This window comes from Lepus europaeus, chromosome 9, assembly GCF_033115175.1.
Source record: "Lepus europaeus isolate LE1 chromosome 9, mLepTim1.pri, whole genome shotgun sequence".
Classification (NCBI taxonomy): Eukaryota; Metazoa; Chordata; class Mammalia; order Lagomorpha; family Leporidae; genus Lepus; species Lepus europaeus.
Window position 1 is genome coordinate 109,742,781 of NC_084835.1, and position 12,582 is coordinate 109,755,362.

Below are 12,582 nucleotides of genomic sequence, written 5' to 3' on the forward strand. Positions count from 1 at the left end.
TCTCAGTTCATCCCAAGGTGGAGCCTGAGACACAAGCAGGAGTTCCCAAGAAGAAACCAGAAGTAGAGATGAAGGGTGGAGGGCAGAGGGAAAGCTCTCGTGGACGGCCGCTGTGCCCTGTGGGACTCGGGCAGCCCAGTGCAGAGTTTACTCGCTGCAAGTCTATGGCTGTGCCGAGTCTCCGCACTGCTGGAGAAGTCCCAGGGCAAATATGCAGGCAAAGGTTGTCCAGGGTGAGGGCGATTGACACCAAACCTGTGGAGCCCGCCCCCGGCCGTTCACTCCTGTGGTGGGAGTTGGAGGTAGAGCATGGAAATGAGAGTCCTTTTATTTAATTCTCAAATTACCCAGCTTGTATGGGCCTTGTGTCTCCTGCCCAGTTCCTGGCAGAGTCGAAGTAGGACATGGGCCACCCTGACCTGGGTTCGTTGATAACTCGCAGCACCTCTCCTGGTGGCTCATCCACCAGGGCTGCTCTCCCCAACCACTTGGGCAAGAGCTTTTTATCACTTTTATTTGTGATTGGTGGGGGGAAGATTTTAAGGAAAATGGTCCAGAGATGTCTTGGGCCCCAGCACAAGGGTTTACACCTTCCTAAATGTTTGAGTACCAATTTACCCCAACAGGGCCTCTGGAAAATGTCTAAGCTGAATGACCGCAGGCCCTGAAAGAAGGGGGTTATTAGTGGCTCTCTACAAGGCTTAGGGACCCAGGAGGGAGTGACTCGAGAGCAGCCAGCATAAACAAATGAGTTCCAATTAGCTTGTGCTCAATAATTAGAAACAGCCAGCAGAAAGTCCCTGACCCGAAACTCCTCTGCTCGCACAGACTCGTTCTGTGAGCTCCCTGGAGATGTGAGCAATGGGGCAATGCCCGGCCTACTGCCAGCACTGCAGAGGGAAGGCGCCGGGGCCCCCGCCTCTGGTCTTTCTACTGTAGGCTGCACTGCCTTAGAAATCTTAGATGCTTTGCACAGGAGTCAGCAGAGCCCTCCATGTAGTTGGCTCTTGCATAATTCTGTCCTGATCTTAACTGGTCCTGGATTTTGTAAATGATGCTGATATGAATTCACCTCGCTTCCAAGTTTATGAATTGCTGGAGAAATAAACAACTCAGGCAGAATTCTGGGCCTCAGAGCTGCGCTTGGGTTGACATTCCTATGGTGCTGGTTACAGGGAGAAACAGGTCTTCCATCTGCAGGTTCACTTCCCAAATGGCCACAACAGCCATGTCTGAGCCAGGCTGAAGCTGGGATCCAGGAACTCCATTCTGATCTCCCATATGGGTGGCAGGGGGCCAAGAACTTGGACCATTGGCTGCTGCCTTCACAGCCTCATTATCTTTTTTTTTTCCCCCAAAAAATTATTTTTTATAGGCAGAGTTAGACAGTGAGAGAGAGAGAGAGACAGAGAGAAAGGTCTTCCTTTTTTTTTTTTCCGTTGGTTCGCCCCCCAAGTGGCCGCTACAGCCGGCGCATTGCAGCCGGCGCACTGCGCTGATCCGAAGCCAGGAGCCAGGTGCTTCCTCCTGGTCTCCCATGTGGGTGCAGGGCCCAAGGACCTGGGCCATCCTCCACTGCCTTCCCGGGCCACAGAAGAGAGCTGGACTGGAAGAGAAGCAGCCGGGACAGAATCTGGCGCCCCAACCGGGACTAGAACCCAGGGTGCTGGCGCTGCAGGCAGAGGATTAGCCTAGTAAGCTACGGCACCGGCCCACAGGCTGATTATCAGGAAGCTGGATCAGAAGCAGAGCAGCCAGGACTCAAAGCGTAAATGGATATGGGAAGCCAACCTTGCAAGTGGTGGCTTACCCCCTGCACCAACACGCTGGGGCAATAAACCTTTTAAGAGGTAATAAAGCAGAATATTGTCCTGAGCTTAGAATGGGGAAGGATCCGGAAGATACGAAGGCAATAATCATTCAGGGAAGACTGGCACATTCAAGTCCACTGGAAGAACTTCTCTTTATTGAAACACCATAATGAGAGCACAAACCCAGAGAGGGGGAGAATATTAGAAACACCCAGAACTAACAAAGGACTACTGTCAAATTTCATAAAGGACTCCAGCCAGTAAGGGAATCAATAAGGGAAAGAGGTAACATTCTAAATGTAAGCAAAACACTCAATCAGGCGCGTCACAAAAGGATAGCCAGCTAGTTGATAAACATGCAAGCTACCCAACAAACGCCGTTTCTCATTAAGAACATAAACTAAAAGCCATGGTGAGATGTCACGGCCTACGTGGCTGATTGGAAAGTTCAAACCTTTCCAACACTATCGATCGTTGATGAGGAAACAGAGCTCGTGGGTCAGAGCCAGCTGCCCTTCAGAGCAGCTTGGCATCCTGGGACAAAGTGAAATTCCACCCTAGAGAAACACGCAGACAGGCACCAGGATGCACGCGCCAGAGGGTTCAGAACATCATGCCTCAAACTAGCCTCAAAGTGGAAGCAACGCAAACATCCATGAACAGAAGGACGAGTAAGCTGGGACTGAGTCACTCAGTGGAATACTACACAGCAGTGAACATGAACAGAAACTGACCTGCTTCTCTCCCTCAACGTGAGGCTGTTACCAGAACCCCATTCCTGATGCTCATTGTGAAGAATCAGTGTAGCAAGACACCCAGCAGGCCAGCCACAGCCTAAGGGGCCTCACAGATGTCCCGGGTTATCATAGCCCTGCAAAAAAAGCAGCAGCTGAATGAGAGGCATCCAGCCCATGCTGGGGATTTTTCAGAGGGTAGATTTCTCCACAGCCTCTGGGGTTTCTTCATGACCACATCCAGCTCTGGTCTAAGGTTACACTTCCCCATTTTCCCGGCCACCTGAACCCCCCTACCCTGAGTTCTGCCATTGCTCAGAGCAAGGGCCACTCAGCCAGAGACGCCCACATGCTCCCATCCACTCCCAGTGTCCTCGACCTGAGAGGCTGCCTCCCTCGGTCACCTTCCCCCAGCCCCCTCCCTCAAGGTACATTTGAGAGGGCAGCATTTCTTCTCCCCTGGGAATAGGTGATGCCACTGCCCTTCTCAGGTGGAAGCTGCCACCGTCTTGGGTTTTACGTAGCAAAGCGTTTGCTCGGGCTCGTTTCCCTGTGGGCTTGCAGCTCAGCGCCTCCCAGCAGCAGCGGAGGCCGGCGAAGCCTCAGCCCTTTGCGGCCCTGTTTTCAGCTCGGCTCCCCGGGTGCCCAGTGCATGGTGGCTCCAGACTGCAGAGCCGGTCGGGTTTGAAAACCAGCCATCCGTGGAATCCGTACCCCCTGGACATGAATGCGGGCCGTGTCCCTTGTCCTAAGAAGGAAATTAACATGGGGGTGGTGAGGGAGGACAGAGCATTCCTATGACAGGAAGCCCGGGAGCTCTGATGCCGCCCCCTTGATAGCGACTGAAATTAAAGTGGCCGAAGCATCCGAGGCTTGGCTTCACGGCTCTCTGCCATAAACCAGAAGAAGACTGAAAGCCTTGGAGATAAGGAAAATTCATTTTCTATAAAGCAGGCCGCCTAGAGCAGATCATCATGATGTGATGGAAAGTTGTTGCATCAGTGTTGGCCTCAGGAGCCAAGCGAGCTCATCCATCCCCCAATGGATAGGAGGCTCGGAGCAGAACACGATCTACTGCTGCTTTTCTTCCACATAAGCAGAGCTCTCGACAGGGCTGCTGGGAAACTCCTCAGCTCGCTGAGCGGCTCCTCTCGGCTTCCCTCTGCACCCAGCACACCTGGGAAGGCCGTGGGTTTCAGACCTCCCAGGGTGACACTGTGCAGCCGCCCATGCGGAGGTTGCTGCTCATGTGGTCCATTCGAAGGGGGACTGAGCAAAGCCTGGACACAGATCTTTAGCCTGAGCTTAGGCACTGGCCTTGGTTTTCCCATGAGAAGCCTGTTACCAGCTGGGTGCTGCATGGGAACGGGAAGGGAGGAGAAGTCCACCTCTCTAAGTGCCACTGGTCAGTTCCCAAGCCCACAGGTCCCCGTGGTAGCCACAATAATGTCCCTTAATGTGCCCACGTCCCAGTCCCTGCACCACTCTTTAGAGGAGGGAGGCAGAAATGTGATCACAGAAGAGCAGGCACCTGAGGGTGGCAGCAGAGATAGGACCCAGGCACCCTGAGCATGGAGGGAGGAGCCCACAAGCCAAGGAGCGAAGGTGGCCTCCAGACACAGGAAAATGCAAGGAAACAGAAGTCCCCCCTAGGACCTCCGGAAGGAGCCAGCCCTGCCAGTTTCAGACTTTTGACCTCAGCACCGTGACACCACAGAGCTCTGGGGTCTTAAGTACTGAGTGTGTGGCAATGTGCTGCAGAGGCAACAAGAAACGAAGACTGTGCCTTCCCCTGTGGACAGCTGAGGCTGAGGCCTGGGCTTTTGAAACTCAAAGTTGGCCGGCGCCATGGCTCAATAGGCTAATCCTCCACCTGCGGCGCTGGCATACCGGGTTCTAGTCCCAGTCGGGGCGCCAAATTCTCTCCCGGTTGCCCCTCTTCCAGTCTAGCTGTCTGCTGTGGCCCGGGAGTGCAGTGGAGGGTGGCCCAAGTGCTTGGGCCCTACACCCCATGGGAGACCAGGAAAAGCACCTGGCTCCTGGCTGCAGATCAGCGCGGTGTGCCGGCCGCAGTGGCCATTGGAGGGTGAACCAACGGCAAAGGAAGACCTTTCTCTCTGTCTCTCTCTCTCACTGTCCACTCTGCCTGTCAAAAAAAATAAAGAAAAGAAACTAAAAGTCTTCATGGGATAGGAGAAGCCCAGCCCTCCAGGACAGAAGACTGGGCTGCTGCTGAGAGGGGAGAAGGGAAGAGACCTTTGCTTCTTCCATGATGGGTTCACAGCAAGAGGAAGACATGGTTCATCTCTCAGTGTTCTGCAACATTTGCAGTCTCAGTCAACAGGGATGCAGGCTGGCTCCATACAGCTGGGGTCTCATATAGACCACCAGTGCCAAGTAAGCCCCCCTCGGGCATCTGGGCTGGCATAAAACCTGCCGAGCTATTCTTCAGGAGAGAACATCTGCTGATCTTTCAAGAATGGTTACAGCATAGCTGTAGTGTGGGGCAATGAGTTACATCACCGCTTGGGATATACTCATCCCGTATTGGAGCACCTGTTCGAGTCCTGGATACTCCACTTCTGAACCAACTCCCTGCTAATGCACCTGGGAAGCAGGAGATCATGGCTCAAGTGGTTGAATCCCTGTCACCCACATGGGAGACTTGGATGAAATCCTCGACACCTCACCTTGGTCTGGCTGTACTGGCTGCTTGGAGAGTGAACCAGCAAATGGAAGATCTCTCTCACTCTTTCAAATAAGCAAATATAAAACAAAACAAAAAAAATGGTTGCTTTTTTTGAGATGGGGCTCACTGGAGACTCATTCAGCACAGGAGGAGGAGTCTAGGGCTATGGCTGGGCAGAGTGGACTGAACAAAGGCCAGGGATGATCTGAGCCCTGCACTCAACAGGGAAGTGATGCCCTGCACATCACACTCATGTCGGGTACCACTGTGGTGCACAAACAAGACAGAGTAATCCCTCTATACTCTTAGTTTGCCAAAAATAGGATGCTACATTTACTTGGAGGAAATCTACTTCTTGTATCCTATGTGTTCATTATGCTTAATATTTTGCATTAAGTTAATACGAGGTATTTTTATATAATACCTTGGTATTATACAAAGGTATATTTTGTATTTTTTGAATGATTTACTTATTTGAAAGTGGTACAGAGAGAGAGAGGTCTTCCACCCACTGGTTCTTGCTCCAGATGGCTGCAACAGCCAGGGTGTGGCTGTGCTGAAGCCAGGAGCCAAGAACTTCTTCCAGATCTCCCAAGTGAGTTGCAGGGGCCCAGACACTTGGGCCATCTGCTGCTGCTTTTCCCACACCGACAGGAAGGAGTTGTATGGGAAGTGGAGTAGCCGGGACCCAAACAGGTGCACATATGGCATACCAGCATTGCAGGCGAAGGCTTAATTTTGTATTTCTAATGGGCATGATGAGAGTCCATCCTACTTACTGTTTTCATGAAAGTATCAGGTGGTTATATGGATGAAGGCAAGACTATGAGTTTTCCACGGCTACTATAACAAACAAGCACAAACTTAGCAGTTCAGAGAGCAGTATACGTTTATTCTTTCACAGTTCTGGAAGCCAGAGGCCTGAAACGGGTCTCCCTGGGTAAAAGTCAAGGGTCAGCAAGGCTACAATCCCTCTGGAGGCTCAGGGGAATCCGTTTTCTTCTTCCTCAGCTTCTAGAGGCTGCCCACACTCCTTGGCTCATGGCCGCTTCCCCTTCTTCAAAGCCAGCATCACACCACTCCAGCCTTGGCACCTGTTGCCTCCTCTGCTTCCTTATTGTATTTCTAAGGGCCTATGAGTACGTTGAGCCCACCTGGGTAACCCAGGATAATTCGCCAATCTCCAGATCCTTTACTTAGTCCTTTTTGCCCACTGAGATCATATCTGCACCAGTTGCATGGCTTACGACGCAGACATCTTTAGGGAAGCATCATTCTGTCTATGGAAGCTGGTGAACTCACTAAGACGCTTGTAAAGCTGGTTCTAAAACACCTGCCCCAGAGCCTTCCACCAGCAGTCGCTGGTGTCCATAGGGGCGTGAGCATTGACACCATCAAATTACTAGGGAACACTGGAGAAACCCTGCAAGATATAGGCACCGGCAAAGACTTCTTGGAAAAGATCCCAGAGGCACAGGCAGTCAAAGCCAAAATTAACATTTGGGATTGCATCAGATTGAGAAGTTTCTGTATGGCAAAAGAAACAGGAAAGTAAAGAGGCAACTGACAGAATGGGAAAAAGTATTTGCAAACTATGCAACAGATAAAGGGTTAATAACCAGAATCTACAAGGAGATCAAGAAACTCCACAACAACAAAACAAACAACCCACTTAAGAGATGGGCCAAGGACCTCAATAGACATTTTTCAAAAGAGGAAATCCAAATGGCCAACAGACACATGAAAAAATGTTCAGGATCACTAGTAATCAGGGAAATGCAAATCAAAACCACAATGAGGTTTCACCTCACCCTGGTTAGAATGGCTCACATTCAGAAATCTACCAACAACAGATGCTGGGGAGGATGTGGGGAAAAAGGGACACTAACCCACTGTTGGTGGGAATGCAAACTGGTAAAGTCCACTATTTAAGTCAGTCTGGAGATTCCTCAGAAACCTGAACATAACCCTACCATACAACCCAGCCATCCCACTCCTTGGAATTTACCCAAAGGAAATTAAATTGGCAAACAAAAAAGCCATCTGCACATTAATGTTTATTGTAGCTCAATTCACAATAGCTAAGACCTGGAATCAACCTAAATGCCCATCAACAGTAGACTGGACAAAAAAATTATGGGACATGTACTCTATAGAATACTATACAGCAGTAAAAAAAAAATGAAATCTGGTGATTTGCAACAAGATGGAGGAATCTGGAAAACATCATACTGAGTGAAATAAGCCAGTCCCAAAGGGACAAATATCATATGTTCTCCCTGATTGGTGACAACTAACCGAGCACCAAAAAGGAAACCTGTTGAAGTGAAATGGACATTATGAGAAACAGTGACTTGATCAGCCCTTGTCCTGACTGTCGAGGAACAACTTACTATTTTATTCCTTTTAGTATTTTTTTGTTCTAATTAATACTATTGGTTGAACTCTGTAATTAACACACAATTATTCTTAGGTGTTTAAATTTAACTGAAAAGTAATCTCTGTTAAATATATGAATGGGAATAAGAGAGGGAGGAGATGTACAATTTGGGACATGCTCAATCTGACTTGCCCCAAATGGTAGAGTTAGAAACATGCCAGGGGATTCCAATTCAATCCCATCAAGGTAGCATGTACCAATTCCATCTCACTAGTCCAAGTGATCAATTTCAGTTCACAATTGACCATAATGATAGGTCTAAGAGTCAAAGGGATCACATAAACAAGACTAGTGTCTGCTAATACTAACAGAATTAAAAAGGGAGAGAATGATCCAACATGGGAAGCGGGATACACAGCAGACTCATAGAATGGCAGATGTCCTAAACAGCACTCTGGCCTCAGAATCAGCCCTTAAGGCAGTCGGATCTGGCTGAAGAGCCCATGAGAGTATTTTAGGTATGGAAAGCCAAGACACTCTGGTAAAAAAAACCTAAATGAAAGATCTCTGCTACTGAGATCCCAGTGGAAAGAATGGGTCATCAAAGAAGGAGGTATCTTTCTCTGAAGGGAGGAGAGAACTTCCACTTTGACTATGACCTTGTCTAAAAAAGATTGGAGTTGGCAAACTCAAAAGGCTTCCATAGCCTTGGCAACTCATGACAAGAGCCTTGGGTGATTTACGGACACCATAAACAAGAGTGTCAATTGTTAAGTCAACAACAGGAGTCACTGTGCACTTATTCCCCATGTAGGATCTCTGTCCTTAATGTGTTGTCCAATGTGAATTAATGCTACAACTAGTACTCAAACAGTATTTTACACTTTGTGTTTCTGTGTGGTTGCAAAATCTTTACTTAATATATACTAAATCGATCTTCTGTATGTAAAGATAATTGAAAATGAATCATGATGTGAATGGGATGGGAGAGGGAGCAGGAGAGGGAAGGGTTGTGGGTGGGAGGAAAGTTATGGGGGGGAAAAAGCCACTGTAATCCAAAAGCTGTACTTTGGAAATTTATATTTATTAAATAAAAATTTAAAAAAGTGGGCCAGTCTTTATCAGAGAGATAACACTTGTAGTTAGAAACACGCATGGCTTCCTGAAGAAGGGGCCAGACATTGCCTTACTTATCCTTCAGCATCTCCTCACCTCTGGGCTCCTGAGAAGATCCCTGCCCTCTCCTCTTCTCCTTCCTCCCCCACCCCTCCCTTGGGGTCCCGGCAGTGGCCCAGTGGGTCATGAGGACCCGAGCCAGGTCCTCCCTCAATGCCCTGTTTAGCATAAGTCATAAGAGATTCAGGTCCTTGGAGCAAGACATGCACGAGTAAAACAAGTCCTTCTTGCTAATGTTGACCTTTCTAGTATGTTCCCATATCTATAGTATATCCTTTATAGTATATAAATAGTATAGTATATCCTTTATCCTTTATAGTATATTCCCATACTTAGAACATCTTCCTTGCTTCTGTCTCCCCAGGGCCCCCTCATTCTTGGATAAGCAGGAACAGAAAGGAAGAGGGGAAGAGAACCCCATTCTCTCGCAAACAAGTAATCAAACGAACAAGTAATAATCAAATGAATGAGAGTGCGAATGAATGATTGATCCAGGGGTTTCACCCTCCCACCGTCTCACACCTCACAGACCAAAGATTTTGGCGTGAAGGGTTCGTCTTTCACCCACCGTCCTCATCTGTTCGCTCCTCTCTCCTGAGTTCACTTCCTACTGTATCTGTGCCCTGGTTTGAGCTCTCCCCATGCTGAGATGAGCATAACCACTAGAGCAATCAGTCCGTCTTCTCTTTCGGAATGCTGAGAAATAAGATTCCCCAGCTGTCGGGCTGGAAGATTCTTTCCTAATTGATGTTCCAGCCGTCTCCTTGTATGTTCTCAACTGTAATTGTCAAGGGTTCCATGATTGCGTCAGCCAAAATCCCTTCATCACCACCCAGTCCTATTTCTGAATGCCAATTTAAATTCATAAAGCTCGCTAGCACCTTCCTGCGTATGATGATGCGCAGTGGCCATTCCTTAGCCAGGCTAACACATGCTGTAAAGTCAACCCTGTGCCAGGAATATTCTGTGATCTTACAGGGGAATTCTAGGTCCTTGAGCCAAACTTTTTTTTTAAACTTTCCTTCTAAAGGAAAGAACTCCCAGAAATAATGTCGATGGGCTCCTCTGGGAAGTGCCTGGGAAGTGCCTCTGCCTCCATTTGCCTAGGCAAAATACGTTTCAGGGAGAATTTCATCAGATAGAGTGTCAGCAGAGAAGGAGATGAGCCCCTTGAAAACCACTCCGGGAAGGTGATTTCCGTAGTCTGTGGTGCTGGTAGGGGATCACCAGCCCAGGTAGAAAGGGAGGGAAAAACCCCACTGTGAACACTGCCCACTAGGACTAAGAATTTTCCACTTCACACAGAAGCATAAAATGGGCGAGACTTCATCAACTGTCCATGTATGTGAAGATGTAGGAGTCAGTGATGTTGGCTGCCGTGCTGAAGGGTGTCAGGTCAGCTCTGGGATACGTCACCCTCGCTGTCGTAGCAGCCTTGTTAAAAGGACGCCCCTGCTGGTCATCAGATCCAGGTCCACTCTGCCTGGTGATGAGGCAGCAGAAGGCAGCCCGGGCGGCAGCGACATTCCCCGACAACCCTCTTCACTGTTTGTACGTATTTCTTCACACTAGGACCGTTTCTTGGATATCACTATGCCTGAGAAAAGGGAATATGACACGTGAAATATAAAATATGCAAAGAAGTTGGAAGAAATCACGACTGCTCTCCCACATGGTGCTGACCAGGGTTAGCAATAGTCCTAACCTCCTGGCGAGACGAGGGCTGGAGTTGGCCTGTGTGATGTCAGCAGGATTTCACTTCCAAGGATCAGGAAGTCAGCTCAGTTAGGTACATGTGAAACACTGGAAACATTACCAGGAGTGGCGCCACCATCTTCTACATTACAGCTGTCCTACCGTGCTTTCAGGAATGTTCCAGATCAGTGCTGTCCTTGAGGTAGCCACTGGCCATCTATGGCGACTGAGCCATTGAAATGTGGCTGGGGCAATTTAAATTCAAGTGGTCACAACCCAGATCCAGGTAATACAGTTCTTATAGGAGGGAGAAGTACACATTTATGATAAGTCCTGAAAACATGAAGATCACATCACACCTTCTAGAAACCTAACCACCTACCTATGGCTAAAGTACACTTGTGTGTAACTTGAGCTGTAGCAAAGAAAGATGGCTTGATACCCTAACCCTCACCCTGACCTACAGATTTGGCACCACTGTTCTTCTTTTTTTTAAGATTTATTTATTTATTTATTTGAAATTCAGAATTACAGAGAAGGAGAGGCAGATGCACAGAGAGATCCATCTGCTGGTTCTCTCCCCAAATGGGAGTCAGGACTGGGCCAGGCCAGAGCTAGGAGCTTCATTCAGGTCTCCCACATGGGTGCAGGGGCCCAAGCACGTTGGCCATCCTCCACTGCTTTCCCAGGTGGATTAGCAGGGAGCTGGATCAGAACTGGAGCAGCCAGGCTGCCAGTGCTACAGGCAGTGACATTACCCACTACACCACAGCACTGGTTCCAGCACCACTGGTTTTTTGTTTTTTTTTTTTAAGATTTTATTTATTTATTTGAGAGGTAGAGTTACAGACCATGAGAGGGAAAGACAGAGAAAGGTCTTCCTTCCATTGGTTCACCCCCCAAACGGCCACTACTGCCGGAGCTACGCCAATCCGAAGCCAGGAGCCAGGTGCTTCTTCCTGGTCTCCCACATGGGTGCAGGGGCCCAAGCACTTGGGCCATCCTCCACTGCCTTCCTGGGCCACAGCAGAGAGCTGGACTGGAAGAGGAGTAGCTGGGACTAGAACCGACACCCATATGAGATACCGGCGCCATAGGCAGAGGATTAACCTATTGCACCATGGCACCAGCCCCAACCACTGCTCTTAATTCTTATGCCTAGAGCTGGGAAATTGACTGCTTAATGACCAACACTGACTTGCCTGTACTTCCCAAATTCCACCTTTACCTCCTTTCCTGAAATCATTACATCTGACCTTGTCAAGATTTGTCATTTCTCTCCCATTGGCTCGTTCTTCAGACACCACCTCTGCATTAGCCCCCAGACCCCCGGCATATGGCTCATCCGAGCTTGGGGGTTGACTTGGATCTCACTTCCTCTGCGCTCAGGGTGTTAAAGCTATAGAGCTCCTCCCTCCTGAACTGCATGGCTTTCTAAGTGGATTTTTATTATAGCCTCGCCAGTAGAAAGATCATTCCTTGTGATAGAGAAACAATGGCACCATTGATTAATTCTGAGTAATTCTGCATTGTTCCCAGCAAGTGTTTGCACTGCCCTGTTGACCTCCAGCCCATGAGTCCTCTTCCTTGTTCCCTGGTGCTGACAGATCAATAAAGTCCTTTGGGTTGGCTCTAGCAGTATACATAAGCCCCAATCATCGTAGTCATTGGAGCTTCATCATGTGGTTCTTAAAGGTCCCGGCCCTGTTTGTGGATGACTCTGGATGGTCGGCTGTAGAATCCCTCCCCTGGGGTATTGTCTTTGGTGGGGGATTCCTCCTTGTGTCTGGGAGTTGGACAGCTGCCCTCTTTCTTAGCCCCTACAACCTATTTCTCTCCGGACCTATTTCACCCACATGGGCCCTGCAGGAAGGCACCCGGGTGGCATCTCTCTCCTCCTGCTCCAACTCTAGTGTTAGAAAGGATTTGGAATTCATTCGAGGAGAACGGGGGCCAGCGCCGTGGCTCATTTGGTTAATCCTCTGCCTGTGGCACCAGCATCCCATATGGGCACCAGGTTCTAGTCCCGGTTGCTCCTCTTCCAGTCCAGGTCTCTGCTGTGGCCCAGGAAGGCAGTGGAGGATGGCCCAAGTCCTT

General features: G+C 49.1%; 2 long non-coding RNA genes across 2 annotated transcripts in view; one reads left to right on the forward strand and one right to left on the reverse strand.

The window, feature by feature from the left end:
- Nucleotides 1-12,582, forward strand: part of LOC133767307 (uncharacterized) — an 88,828-nt gene that overhangs the window by 26,418 nt on the left and 49,828 nt on the right. The window contains exon 2 of the long non-coding RNA XR_009866832.1: nucleotides 9,155-9,225. This is a non-coding gene — a long non-coding RNA (uncharacterized LOC133767307). The remainder of the gene's footprint in view (nucleotides 1-9,154; nucleotides 9,226-12,582) is intronic.
- LOC133767308 (uncharacterized) overlaps nucleotides 1-12,582 on the reverse strand; it is a 35,634-nt gene that overhangs the window by 21,309 nt on the left and 1,743 nt on the right. The gene's annotated exons all lie outside the window — the stretch shown is intronic.